At 51.5% G+C, this 14,685-nt stretch overlaps 1 pseudogene; it reads right to left on the bottom strand.

Annotated features, from left to right (window-relative positions):
* The window catches only part of LOC129133491 (uncharacterized), a 264,314-nt pseudogene that overhangs the window by 44,020 nt on the left and 205,609 nt on the right, over positions 1-14,685 (bottom strand).

Here is a 14,685-nt window from a genome sequence, read left to right as displayed (position 1 = left end):
CAGGGCCAGAGCCTGGGCCAGGGCTCCTTCACCCTGCTACCAACGAGGCCTTGAGAGCGCTGAAAAAATCCCCAGCAAGGGATCAGCAAAAACCAGATTTAATATTAAGGGACAGCAGCACAAAGTTCCTTGGCAGGAGTCACTCTGCTCCTGACTGGACACTTCAGGCACACCAAGGAAACAAAGCAACAACAAAACCAAATAAAGTCTGGACAATCAAACCAGAAATGAGCCGAGAACTGTCCCTGTGCGTGTGTGTGACACAAGGACAGTGAGGGCAAGGATAAAAGGAATACGGCCCAAAAGCTGAACAGAGCTCAAACTTAACAGGACTTAACTTACACTTTAACCTTAACTGATACCTTCAACTTGACAATTTAGCAAAAGAACAGCACTTAACTTTAACACCGGCTGGGGGTTTATTTACAGATGCGAACGAGATGGGGGTTCTATGGAAAGTGTCTCGAGCTGTTTCTTTTTTCAGCATCAGTCTCATTACATGATTATGATAATGGGAAGATGCTAGCAGCTCACAATCCAGGCAGCAGGCCAGAAAACTTCATGTTACAACATACTTTATAAGCTTCTTGACCAATCACACAAAGCAAAAGCATATTGACAGTAGTTCTATCCAATCACCATAAGCACACGTACCTTTGGTTAAAACAATGCTTGCTTATTTAGAATACAGTACCTGTTTGTAAGAGACAACGCACAGAGCTCCATTACTAAGCTTTAACCTTCCTAATATCTTGCTAGATAAACTTGCTGCAACTTAGAGAGCTATTCAGACAAGCATTAATACATAGGCTATTGTTCTATTTGCCCTTGCCTTTTCTACAGTTTAAATAATTTTTCTGCTGACCTATCTCATGACTGTTGCTTTAGCACTGTTCACAATTCTGCTGTATCTGAGGCCTGTCTTTTGCAGCTTTCCTAGAACCCTCTAATTTTATGGATTCCCACAAACAGTATTTAACCTAACTTACAACCTATGACTTAATGATTTAATGGTAGAATAACATTAAACAATATTCAACTTAGCTTATATCATATTAAACTTTACTTAGCAAAAAAAAGCTCTTAACACCATTTACCTTATTCCTCATGATGTAACCTTACTTACAGGCCTGACTGACTCAGCTATCCAAGGCTCTCAAACCCCTCAGAGAGCAGCATTTCTGCCACATTTCCCCAGCACAGGCACTCCTGTGTGCACACAGACACAAAGAGTCACCTCCAAATTCCCTATATTCAAAGACTACTCCCAGACAAAATCTGCCATTCCTGGCAAGTCTGGCTGGCCTTGGACTAGAGAGGCTCTCACCTGGCTTCCAAACACTAGGGGTGTGTGCTTTCCTTCCTATGGAAAGGAACTGTCCTTCTGGGCCAGGCACACATGGCCAAATTTGGGATTTCACCTCCAACACTGCCTGTTGTGACAGCCTGGAGGAGATTGTTGGCTGGAAACATTTTGTGTGTGTGGGGGAGGAGGGGGCAGGTCCAGCCTTGACCTGCCCTGGAACCCCAGCCCTGCCCTGCCCTGTGACCCCAATCCCCCCAGAGCCTCTATCCCAGCCCAGCAGTGGCTGCCAGTCCCTGGCACAGCACAGGCAATGCTCCACAGCCACCTCTGCAGCCCCAGCCCAGCTCCTGAGGGACCAAATGAGCCCAACCCCACCTGGGGGAAGGGCCCAGGGAGACCAAGGGGTATTGAAGGCTGACCACAAGGCAAGCACACATCTTGACCCTGAATCCTCTTGGAATTTCCATCTGAACTCTGCTGGAATCCAGGAGTTGGTAGCTGTGTATGCTTCTCTATATCACATTTTTCTCTCTTCCTGTGTCTTCTATTTTTGTCCCCTTGCAAATTTTGAGTAACTTAAAATTGAACAAGCTATGAATTTTTGAAGTTGAATGGGCCAAGGTAATGCTTTGAGAAGTGTTTTGTGTTGAATGAATGTTGTATTAAACCATTTGCCAAAGTTTCTCTGATTTTCTAAAGTTGCCAGTAAAATCTGTTTTGTTGCTTTGAGCTCCTGACAATCCCTTGTTGGTATTTCTCCAGCACATCCAATTCAGAGGAAACAAACAACTGTAAATTCCTTTTAATTGTCTCATTAAGAGAGTTGTATGGGGAATGGGAGTCAGGGCTTGTGTGTGCTGCTTGGCCCAGCCCAGGCAGGGCTTTCCCAGCCACATTCCACACTCCATTGCCCAGCTGGAGCCGCTGGTGCCTCTGAGTTGTGCTGCCCCAGCCCCAGGGACGCTCTCCTTGTCTGCCCATTCCCCCACGGTCTCTGGGCAGGGATGGCCTCACTGGGGGCTGCTGACATCCTCAGCAACTTGGAGGCTGCTGCTGAATTTCACTGCTCCAGAGGCTTGTTCAGCCTTCAGCTCTTCAGTGCAGGAATTCAGTGTCCCAGGGCTCATTGACATTCCGAACACCTGAACAAGCCAAGCCTCTGGGAATCATTTGATTTTAATTTTCAAATCCTTTGGTTAAGTAGATCTCAGTAGTGTATTGAAATTGAATACATGATATTTAAAAAGACAGCAAAAAAAGATTTTTTAGGTCCTGTTTAGTTTGGTTTTCCTGTTAATTCACTGATATGTTCAGTCTCCAATTGACACTGAATCCAGGTACCTCCTCATGCAGTTTGAATAGATATGAAAATCAAGACCCTTCCTGGCTGACAATCAATCAGACTCTGTCCCTACCCCCAGCCCACCATTTCCCCCATCCAAGCCCTGGCACTCAGAGCAGCCTTGTGCAAATCTCAGCTCCCTCCAGCCCAGGCTGCACCTGCAGCTTTCAGCTCCTTGGCTCCAACTCCAACCTGCTTTCCTTGGAGAAGGAGCTGTCCGAGACACAGAGGGATGTTCATTTCTTGTCAGCCAGCAAAGCCAAGGGAAGGCACAGCCCCATCAAATGCAAAAGTCATTCTTCTCCCTGGCTCTGCCCCTGATCCCCACAGCCTGTCCTGTTTCCTTCATCCCTGCATTGCCAGGGACTCTCTGGGACAAGGGAGCTCTGCTCTGGGGATGGAGGGAGGTGCAAGTGCCACTACTGGAGTGGGAACCACAACTCATCAGGTTTGTGTCCTTTGGGGGACCAGGAACTGGTGAGACTCAGAGGCACAGAAAGTTTCTCCTCATGGCCAACAGACCATGGTTGAAGAGGACACAATTTAATAACAATCACACTCTTACCTGAGATATGTGCAACGTCCCAGCAGCATCTGAGGAGTCCTCCATCAACAAGTGATATCCATTCTAAAAGTAATTTTAGACAAATGTGTCTCTGTCATAGATATAAAAACAATTAAATACTTGTATCAGGATGCTCGTCCTGGAGTGGGTGCAAAACAGCTCCAACAATTCCTGATTTGCAAAGCTGTCAGTGGTGGATGGAGAAGGGAGGTCAGGCTGCTTTTGGTGTTGAGGAAATGCTGAAACCAGCCTGACTCATTTCATCTCCTCCTGTCCTGGCTGATCTCCCCTCTTTCCCCTTCCACCCAGTGGCTTTTGTCTCCCACCAGGCCCCCGGTGAAGAGCCTGGCTCTGTGTTCTCCATCCCCTCCTCGCTGGCACTGCCAGGCTGGGATGAGGAGCCCCTCAGCCTTCCCTGCTCTGGGCTGGACAAGCCCAGCTCCTTCAGCCTCTGCTCACAGCCCAAGGGCTCCAGCCCCACCTTGGAGGCCCTTCCCAGACCCTGCTCCAGCTGCCAGACATCTTTCCTGCCCTGGGCAACCCAACCCAGGCCACAGTGACCTGGGTAATGCCCGTCCTTGATGTCCTGGTCACACAGCCCTGGCCCCTTGTCCCCATGTCAGGCTCTGGGGTGGATCCTGTGGAACATCCTTTGGTGGAGGCTGTGGCTCCAGGTGGGCCGGGGGGATCCCGGGGGACAGGGACCCCGCTGGGCATGGACAGCATTGGACTTGTTGGGAGAAACTGTGAGGGGGAGCTGGGGCCGAGTGACCAACCCAGTGACCTGACACAGCCCCTCTGGGATGTCACACAGCCCCTCTGGGATGTCACACAGCCCCTCTGGGATGTCACAGCCTGCTCTGTGAGCTCACAGCCCCTTCTCTAATGTCACACAGCTGGTCTCTGATGTCACAGCCAACTCAATGATGTCATAGACTGCCTCTGTGATGTCAGACATCTGCCATGTGATGTCACAGCTGGCTCTGTGATTTCGCAGAGGGAGTCTGTGATGCTGTAGCTTCTCCATGACCTCACATTACCGACTCTGTGATGTCATAACCCACTCTGTGACCTCATGTTACCAGATGATCAATTGCCTACACCAGCTGAGCTCACACCTGGAGCTTGTTCTCCACAACCCCAGGCCTATGGAAACCACACAAGGCCCATTGTGTGAGAAGGGGAACTGGAAGTTCAGCAGCCTCAGGGTCCTGCCAGCTCATCCAGGCCCACTGGAACATTGGGGTCCACGACCACCAGGGACCACCAGAGAGACCCCCAGGACAGATGAATGCTTGGGTAAAGAGTAGGGGAAATATGTCAATGACTTCAGGAAAATGATTATCATATGTGTGTTTAGTCCAGGACAATCAATGAATATGTGAGCAAAATACAGAAAATAAACAGAAATATTCCTGTTCTCAGCATGCAGGGCTTTGGGAGGAGCTCTCCCCCGTCCATCCAGCTGAATAAAGAATGCTGCTTCTTAATGCTACACTGGGGTTAAGGAGATTTATATTTTAGCAAATTTTTGGTAACACTCCCACTGCCAAGGAAAGCTCTGTCTGCTGCTGTTCACAGACAGAGAAGGGCTGGGGGCAGATGTGGGGCTCAGAGGCTGCCTGGGGCACAGTGACCATGAAATAATCAAATTTTCAATGTTCTGTGAAAGAAGGAGGGGCAGCAACAAAACCTCTACACTGAAATTAGGCAGGGCAGACTTTGGCCTGTTTAGGATGCTGATTTGGAGAGTACTGAATCGGGTACTGATTTTTTAAGGGAAACAGCCCTTAAAAACAAAGAGGGCTGGGAAGGATGGACACATTTCAAGAAAGTAATCTTAAGGAGGAAGGAGCAGCCTGTCCCAGTATGGCAAAAGATGAGCTGGTGAGGAAAATGACTGGCCTGGATGCCCATGGAGCTTTTGTGGGAAGGCAAGGGGAAAACGGACTGACAACTCAGGAAGTGTTTAAGGATGTCTTTAGGTTATGCAGAAAGAAAAGTTGATACTTGAAAACTCAATCAGAACTTAACCTATCAGCTTCTGTAAAAAAAAAAAAAAGTTTTTATAAAAAAAATTATAGCAAAAGGAGGGAGAAGGAGAACCTCTACTCTTCATTGGATGCAAGGGGTAATACAGTAACTAAAGATAAAGAAAAGGCTGAGCTACTTAACACCTGTTTCCCTCAATTTTCAATATTAGGACAGGCTGTCCTCAGGACAAGTGTTCTCCTGAGCTGGTAGATGGGCACAGGGAGCAGAACAGCCCCCTGGAATCCAGGAGGAAGCAGCTGGGGACCTGCTGAGCCACTCAGATGCTCACAGGTCTATGGGATCAGATGGGATCCATCCCAGGGGGATGAGGGAGCTGTGGATGAGCTCCCCAAGCTGCTCTCCATCATTTACCATCAGTCCTGGCTCAGCAGGGAGGTCCCAGAGCACTGGAGGTGCCAGTGTGAGCCCATCCCCAGGAAGGGCTGGAAGGAGGAGCTGGGGAACTCCAGGCCTGTCAGCCTGACCTGGGTGCCTGGCAAGGTTATGGAACAGATCACCTTGAGTGCCATCACAGGGCACCCACAGGATGGCCCAGGGATCAGAGCCAGCCAGCTCAGTGGATTTAGGGCTGGCAGGTCCTGCCTGACCAACCTGGTCTCCTTTTATGCCCAGGTGACCCACCTGTGGATGGGGGAAAGGCTGTGGATGTTGTGTGCCTGGACTCCAGCAGAGCCTTTGACTCTGTCTCTGACAGCATTCCCTGGAAAAGCTGCAGCCCACGGCTTGGGCAGGTTCCCTCCTGGCTGGGAGATTTAAGAGCTGGCTGGAGGCTGGGCCCAGAGAGTGGTGGGGATGGTGCTGCACCCAGCTGGTGTCCAGGCACTGGTGCTGTCCCCAGGGATCTGTGCTGGGCCCAGTCCTGTTTAATATCTTCACTGATGATCTGGCTGAGGGGATCGAGTGCAGCATTCACAAATTGCAGATGGCACCAAGCTGGGTGTGAGTGTGGATCTGCTGGAGGGCAGGACAAGAAGACCCAGCCTTAAGCTGCACCAGGGGAGGTTCAGGCTGGACAATAGGAAGGAGTTCTTCACAGAAAGGGTGAGTGGGAACTGGAATGGGCTGGCCAGGGGGGAGGTGGCAGAGTCACTGTCCCTCTCCAGTGGCACTCAGTGGCATGGTCTGGGTGACAAGGCAGTATTGGGGCATTGGTTGGACTTGATGATCCCAAAGGTCTTTTCCAGCCTATTTGATTCTGTCATTCTGTGATGATTGGGACACTCTGGGGCCATTGTGACACTGCAGGGCCTCCTGGAACTAAGAGGACCATGGTGACACTGTGCACCCCCACAGAACCCGGGGTCCATTGTGGTGCTGTGGGGCCAAATGGAACCAGGGAGTGCCCCGTGACACTCTGGGCCCTCGTGGAACCACAGAGGCCATTGTGACACTGCAGGGCCTCGTGTAACCAAGGGGTTTCACCATTTTGACACTGCAAAACCAAGGGGACCATTGGGAGACTGCAGGGCCCAGTGGAACCAAGGGGCCGTTCTGACACTGCGGGGCCTCATGGCACCAAGGGGACATTGTGACACTGCAGGATCCTGTGTAACCAAGGGGCCACTGTGACACGATGGGGCCTCAAGGGATCTGGAAGAACGTTGTGACACTGTGTGGCCTTGTGGAAACAAGGAGTCCATTGTGACACTGAGGGGACTTGTGGAAGCACAGAGACCATGGTGACAGTGTGGGACCTCATGTGACCATGGGGCCATTGTGACACCCTGGGGCCCCATGGAACCAAGGGGCCACTGTGAAACTGCAGCACCAATGAGAACATTGTGACACTGTGAAGCCCCATGGAACCAAGGAGTCCATTGTCACATTTTGAGGCCCCATGGAACCAAGGAGACCAGTGTGACAGTGCAGGGCCTGGTGTAACCAAGAGGCCATTGTGACACTGAGGGGTCCCATGGAACCAATGGAACCCCATGGACATCGTCGCAAATGTCACCAAGCTGGATGTGAATGTTGACCTGCTGGAGGGTCAGGGGACTCTGCACAGTGACTTGGGCAGGCTGGATCCAGTGGATGAATCCAACAAGCTGAGGTTTAACAAATCCAAGTGCTAGGCACTGATATTTGGCTCCAGTGCTACAGGCTGGGGACAGAGTGGCTGGAGAGCAGCCAGGCAGAAAGGGACCTGCAGGGACTGATGGACAGCAGGCTGGACATGAGGCAGCTGTGTGCCCAGGTGGCCAAGAAGGCCAATGGCTCCTGGCCTGGATCAGGAATGGTGTGGCCAGCAGGAGCAGAGCTGCTGTGCCAGCACTGATCTGCCCCCAGCTCTGCACACAGACATTGCTGCTGCAGCTCCAGAGAAGGGAACAAAAGCAGTATAGCCGCAGCTGTCTCTATAGAGAGCAGCAGACATGATTTTCTTAGTATTTTCTTGGGGAAGCTTGTGAGAAGATTGGAGAAAAGAGTAAGAAATTATTTTTATTTTTATTTGTTATACTTATTGTGTACACGTAGAATGTGTTTTAGAGATATGTTTATTAAATGGTGATTTCTTATTTAGACAATAGTAATAGTGTTTTAGATTCATTGACCAATTCAGTCAATGCTGTATTGGACTGTTGGTAAGGGGTTAAGTTTCTTAAGAAGTACAATATTATAAGATAATAAAGTGATTGATCAGCCTTTTAGAATCATGGAGTCAATGCTAATTATTACCTGGGTGGCAGCAGCCGACAACAAGGAGAATCTCTGGAGAAAACTTTGCTGGAAGATCCTTTAGTTCCTTTAAAGTCACCAAGAGCGCAGCCACACATTGACATCGTCTGTGGCGAATGGGAATGTAGGGAGAAACAAAATGAGAAATGGCAAAAACAATGACCTTTCTTTGTGGAAAATATGAGAAAACTAAAACAAAAGAAAAATATTGCCACATAAATAAAAGCCCCCAGCCAAACCAACTCGAAGTATGAAAGATGACTTTTATTACAAGTGATTTGCAGAAATTTCCAGCAGTTTAATGTTTCTGAAAGCATCCAGTCATCAGTCTCCTCACTGCAGCCTTGAGCTCCTGGTTGCTCAGGCTGTAGATGAGCGGGTTCAGGGCTGGAGGCACCACTGAGTACAGAACTGACAGGGACAGATCCAGGGATGGGGAGGACATTGAGGGAGGCTTCAAATAGGCAAACATGAGAGTGCTGAGGAACAGAGAGACCACAGCCAGGTGAGGGAGGCAGGTGGAAAAGGCTTTGTGCCGTCCCTGCTCGGAGGGGATCCTCAGCACAACCCTGAAGATCTGCACATAAGAGAAAACAATGAACACAAAAGAACCAAGTCCTAAAGACGCACTTAAAACAATGAGCCCAAATTCCCTGAGGGAATTGGAGTGTGAGCAGGAGAGCTTGAGGATCGGGGGCACATCACAGAAGAACTGGCCTAGGGCATTGCCATAGCACAGGGGCAGGGAAAATGTATTGGCTGTGTGCACGAGAGCAGTGAGAAAGGCACTGGCCCAGGCAGCTGCTGCCATATGGGCACAAGCTCTGCTGCCCAGGAGGGTCCCGTAGTGCAGGGGTTTGCAGATGGACACGTAGCGGTCGTAGCACATCACGGTCAGGAGGAAATACTCTGATCCAAAAAAGAAGAAAACCAGAAAGACCTGTGCAGCACATGCAGTGTAGGAGATGTTGCTGGTGTCCCAGAGGGAATTGTGCATGGCTTTGGGGACAGTGGTGCAGATGGAGCCCAGGTCAGCGAGGGCCAGGTTGAGCAGGAAGAAGAACATGGGCGTGTGCAGGTGGTGGCCGCAGGCTACGGCGCTGATGATGAGGCCGTTGCCCAGGAGGGCAGCCAGGGAGATGCCCAGCAAGAGGCAGAAGTGCAGGAGCTGCAGCTGCCGCGTGTCTGCCAATGCCAGCAGCAGGAAGTGCCTGATGGAGCTGCTGTTGGACATTTGTTCTGTCTTGGCAAGGGGACCTGTAGAAAAAGTAATCATGGAATAGTTGGGTTTGGAGAGGACTTGAAATATCCCAGCACAGCCTGGGGGCACTTTCTCCCCACTGCCTGCCCAGGGCTCTGCTGCCTGGAGCTGTCCCTGCCAGCAGCTGCTTCCCTGTGCCCAGGGCTGGGCCCTGCCAGTGCTGCCAGAGCCCAGCCCAGCCCTGGGGGCTCAGCTCTGCCCTGCAGAGCCCTCCCAGCTCAAGCACTGCCCAGGGGCAGCTCTGGCTCTGCAGGCTCTGATGGCAATGTCAGAACAACCCTAGGAGGCTGGAAAAGCGACACTGATGCTGCATGTGAGCGGACCTGTGCTGATTTCTTTCACTGCCTTGTTTAATCAGATCAAAGAGAAACTTTTTTTTTTTTTATTTTTCACAGGCTGAACTGAGAGATGAAGATCTATATGCAATTTCCAACCCAGAGCAGTTGATGAAAAAAGTAGGATATCCACTTTTATACAGCCCCTGCCTTGCTGTGCTCCCTGTATCATCTAAATTCTGCAGTTAAATGTCATGCTGAGAGCAGTCCTGAACAATGCAGCATCCTCCCCACACAAGGAGAACACTCCCAAGCCTCACCAGCTGTCTCCTTCCCCCCAGATCTTGTCCCCCAGCGCTGGGAGCAGCTGCCAGGGCTGGCTGAGAGCTGTCCCTGGCAGGCAGCAGAGTCCCTGCCCCAGCACAGCGCCCTGGGCTGCAGGACCCTTCTCTGCAGGACAGCCCTGGGCACCCCTGGCTGCTCTGCACAAGAGACAAGCAGAGAATGTACTCACAGGCTCTGCAGGCATTGGCATGTTCCAGCTTGAGGAGGTGGCTCCAGGAGCTGCAGCTGCATTGTCCTGCAGCCAGAGGTTCCTGTGCCAAGGGCTGGCAGCGATTGTGCCCCAGGCACTTCTCAGCCCCTTGCCAGCCCTGACTGATTGAAGCTCTCTGTGCCTCTGGGCTGTGCCCAGGCTGGCTGCAGGCAGTGCCCCAGCCCTGCTGGGCTGGCACAAGAGCTGCTCATCCAGAGAAATGTGCTTTTGAAGCCCTTCTTGGTGAGCAGGAGCTGCCTCTGTGCCAGGAGCCCAGCCCAGCTCAGCAGCACAGACACAGCACAAGGACTTGAATCAGCCTCTGGGGCTTTGTGCTCAGGCCCTGAGCATCAGTCCCTGAGAGGGAGCTGAAGAAACCTCTCCAGAACTCCAAGGCAGAATCCAACTCCAAAGTTTCTTGGACTTTTAATGGGTCCCAGAGAGGGACACAACTGAGCAAGTGTCCCCAGGCCCCAGGCAGAGCAGAGAACTGCAGGCAGTGCTGACAGGTGGGGACAAAGAGAAGCCAAGTCTTGGTGCCCTGGGGCACAGCAGGGTCTGTGCCAGCAAGGGCTGGGAGGAGACACCTTGTCCTGAGGCCCTGGGGCCTCCTGGCACAGCCCCAGCCAGGCTGGGCACTGTCAGCCCCTTGTGCTGCCCTCAGCATCCCCCCCTAGCCCACATCCCAGTGGCCTCAAGGATCTGCTGCAAGGAGTCCCTGGGGAGCCTTGCTCAGCAATGGCCCTGGGGGCTCCTTCATGCTCCCTGCTGGGACTGCAGGTTTTGCAAAGGACTTTGGCTTTGGCTTTTGCCTTGCAGTCTCTGAGAGGTTTGTGCAATCATGGCCTCCAATTATCTGCTGTAATTAGTCCCCGGAGAGGCTTTGTCATTAACAACACTTAGTGGGGCTCATTAATGCTTCAAGGTACTTCAGTTATTTGAAGGTACTTGGTGTTTCCCTTTTGATAGAGACTCTGTGAGAGGTTTGTGCAATCATGGCCCCAATTAACGGCTTTAACGAGTCCCTTGAGAGCTTTGCACTGACACTCAGTGGGTCTCATTAATGCTTTGAGATACTCAAAATTTTTAAGGTAGTTTGGAATTTCCTTTCCATATTGAGACTCTGAGAGGTTTTTGGTTAATCCTGGCCTCCAATTCTCTCCTCCAAGGAGTCCATGAGAAGCCTGTGTTGGGGATGGACCTCAGTGGGACCCATTCATGCTTTGAGACACTTTGGGGTTTTCTTCTGACTTTGACTCCTGGAAAGGTTTGTGCCATCTCCTCTCAGGCCCTGAGGTTCAAGAGCTCAGCTCCAAATGCACCACAGGGCTCATCAGGATGCGGCAAGTCCTGACAAACCATGGCTCTGCCTTGATTTCCCTCTGCTCTTATGCAGTTTATCAGGAATGTATCTGGAGTGATTTTGGTTTGCTAATTTGAGATTTCTCAGCCAATGCACCTTTCAGTGCAGTGGGATCAGTGTTAGCTAATTACCATTGCACTCACTGGAATATATTTACTCATTTCCTGCTGTGAGATAGGATTAGGAGAAAGGCAAAGTAGGCTCAAAATTTTAAAAGGGTATATAGATAAGTTTATTACCACTAGATAGAAAAAAGAATAATAAGAATCTGAACACTTCTCCTCTCCCTACAACCTTTTCTTTCTTACTGACAATGCAAGGAGACAAAACCTGAAATTTTCAGTCAGTTTACACCATCTAGAACAGTCTTTCTTCAGTTCACTTAGGGAGAGGAGACTCTCTTTCATGCTATGGAGACTTCTCCATAAGAAAAATGTTCTCTTGTGGCTCTCAATTCCCACGAAGAGCAGGTGCCCAGAAAATATGCAAGTGTGAAGTCCCTCCCATTTTTCACAGCTTAACCCACAGCTGGTTTTATGGGCCATGTCAACTAATGGGGTATGAGTTTAAAGATGAGCTGTTCAAGAGCAAAGATTCTCTTCATCTATTTCTGAAATCATCTTCATCTCTGAGAACAGAGATCTTCTTCTTCTCTCCCTGAGGGCAGAGGATCTCACCACTCTTCTCTCTTTCTCTGTTTAAACTTCTCATGGGATCACAGCTACTTCAACATTTGCTTACTTTAGCATGGAGGTTTTTGCTGAACAGGTCATCTCCCCATATTTTCAAATAGTTATAGGGAAAAGAGAGTCTGATATATTAATTCCATCCTTCTCCATAGCTTTACAAGAGGATTTCAGCCCCAAGATCAAGGCATCTCCTCATTCCTCCCATCTGGGACTCAGCTTCCCCTTCAGTGACCTGGGTGTCTTCATGTTTGTCCTTTTCTCTCACTGGAGGGAGGATGGAAGCACTGAAAGAGTTCATATCTCACCCGGGGCCTGCAGATTGGTTCCGTGCCCCCGGCCGGGCTCGGTGCTTGCGGCCGGAGCTGTTTTACGATGGAGGTTTCTGCAGCGGCTGCGCTGGGGCTGTGTCAGGATGGGCCGCGCTGGGGCAGGGCCAGGATCTCAGCAGCCAGGCCAGAGCACAGCAGCAGCACGGCCGGGGGCCGATGGCTTCTCCTGCCCCTGCCCGGGGCTTGCGGCTGAAGCCCCAAGGGTGGCAGAATCTTGGCCGAGCCGGCCCGGCCCGGGGCTGCTCCTGGGGCCCAGCGGATCCTGGCTGGGCCCGGGCTGGCGGCAGGGCAGGGCTCAGCAGGGCCCAGATGTTCCCAACTGCAGTCATGGCCCGGCCCGGCCTCGGCCCCGCGGCCTCCCCTGCCCTGCCCGGCAGCCGATGGGGCCTGGCGGGGTCCCTGGGAAGGGGCCCGGCCCCACGGCAGGAGCCGCCCGGCCTGGCCTGGCTGAGACGGGGCCGGGTCAGCCTTGTTACCTCTGTGCCAGCCAGAAGGGAAAGAGACCCTCCCAGGCTTTCCCATCTTTAACATGTGCCTTCACAGAGGCGTGTACAGTTTCCTTCATAGTTTAACAGATTGCCAATTCTCAAAGATAATTACTGATTGTTTTTTTTGTCAGACACGGAGGAAACTGCTAGCAGCTTCTCTTAGAACATCACTTCCGTGATGCAAAACCAACACAACAGCGCAGAGCACAGAGCTCCTTTGTCCATATATAGTGCTCATGTGCCCGAGGTTTCAAAATACCTCCTTGGGAGATCTCTGGGCCCTCTCCAAGGTGTTTTCAAATGAAAACATTCAGCACAGAGTCTAAGAAAATCACCAGAGGACAGGGCCAGCCTGGCCTGTCTGTCCTGGCTACTTTTGTCTGAGATCAGTCCTTGGATAAACAGAATTGAGAGGCCAAATTCTAATTTTGGCCATGGTCCCTGGACCTGAAAGCCGGTTCTTTTCCGTAGGAAGGAAGGAACAGAGCCCCAGTGTTTCAGGGGCAGATGAGAAATGGCCACCAGAGGCCAAGGCCAGCCAGAGCAAGCAGGATTTTGTTCTGAGTGATATCCTTGCATATAGGAAGTGCTTTAGGGAGAGTTTCAATTTTGGCAATGGGCATCTGAAAAGGGGGGTGGTTCTTTCCCATAGCAAGAAAAGCACGGAGCCCCAGTTTTCCAGGAGCTGATGAGAGGCGGCCCTTGACATTGCAACATCAGCCAGACCTGTCAGGGGACCCCTGGGAAGCCAAACCAGCCAGGTCTGTTCCATGTTCCCTCAGTTCCATGGGGCCCCACAGTGTCCCAATGGTCCCTTGCTTCCCTGAGGCCCTGAAGAGTCATAATGCCCCCTTGGTGACACCAGGCCCTGAAGGGTCCCAATGGTCTCCATGGTTCCATCAGGCCCCACGGAGCCATAATGGTCTCTGGGTTCCATGAAGCCCCACTGTGTCACCATGGCCCCTTGGTTCCATGGGCTCCAGTGGTGCCACAATGATTCCCTTGGTTCCATGAGGTCTCCACAGTGTCCCAGTGATCTCCATGGGGAGGGAAGAACCCAGCCCCAGTGTTGCAGGGGCAGTCACCAGAGGTCCAGGCCACCCAGGCTTGATGGTACTGGCAGATTGTGCCTGGGAGCAACCCTTGGATATCCAGAATTTTGGAGGTGGAATCCAATTTCAGACATGGACACCTGGAGGATAAGGATGCTTGTTTTCCATTGGAAAGAAAGCACGGAACACTGATTACACAGTGACATTTGGGGATCTATGGGGAGTATTGGGGATTGTTCCTGCACCTCGTGACCCAACAGGAGCTTCTCTAATAAATGTTGCCTGAAGCTCCCACTGTGGTCATGACAGGAACCCATGTGAGTGTCTGGGACATCCCGGCTCTTTGGCAGCCTGGGGACTCCTGGGATGTCACCATGGGATGGCTGTGACTGTCTCTGACCCCAGGGCTCTTTACCATCCCAGAAAGCCCTGGGAGGCATCCATGGAGCCCCTGTCTCTGTGTGTGACATTCCAGCTCTGGAACAGCCTGGAGACTCTTGGAAAGTCCCCATGGAACCCTTCTGAGGACCTGTGACAAATCTGATCCTTAGCAGGCAACCATCACCAGCCCCCTGCTGCTATGCTCAGTCCCTTGGCAGCTCCATGGAGACCCCATGCCAGGGGTGGTTGCCATGGACACCAGCTCAGGCCTGCAGCCAGAGCCCGTTGCCATGGCAACCATTGGCAGCCCCCATCCCCAGGCTGATGGGATCCCAGAAGCACAGAATTGGCTGAGCTGGGAGGGACCC

The sequence above is a fragment of the Agelaius phoeniceus genome (genome assembly GCF_051311805.1).
Source record: "Agelaius phoeniceus isolate bAgePho1 chromosome W unlocalized genomic scaffold, bAgePho1.hap1 SUPER_W_unloc_1, whole genome shotgun sequence".
NCBI classification, from domain to species: Eukaryota; Metazoa; Chordata; class Aves; order Passeriformes; family Icteridae; genus Agelaius; species Agelaius phoeniceus.
The sequence above is the reverse complement of the archived record's forward strand: the minus strand, read 5'-3'. Positions and strand labels throughout refer to the sequence as shown.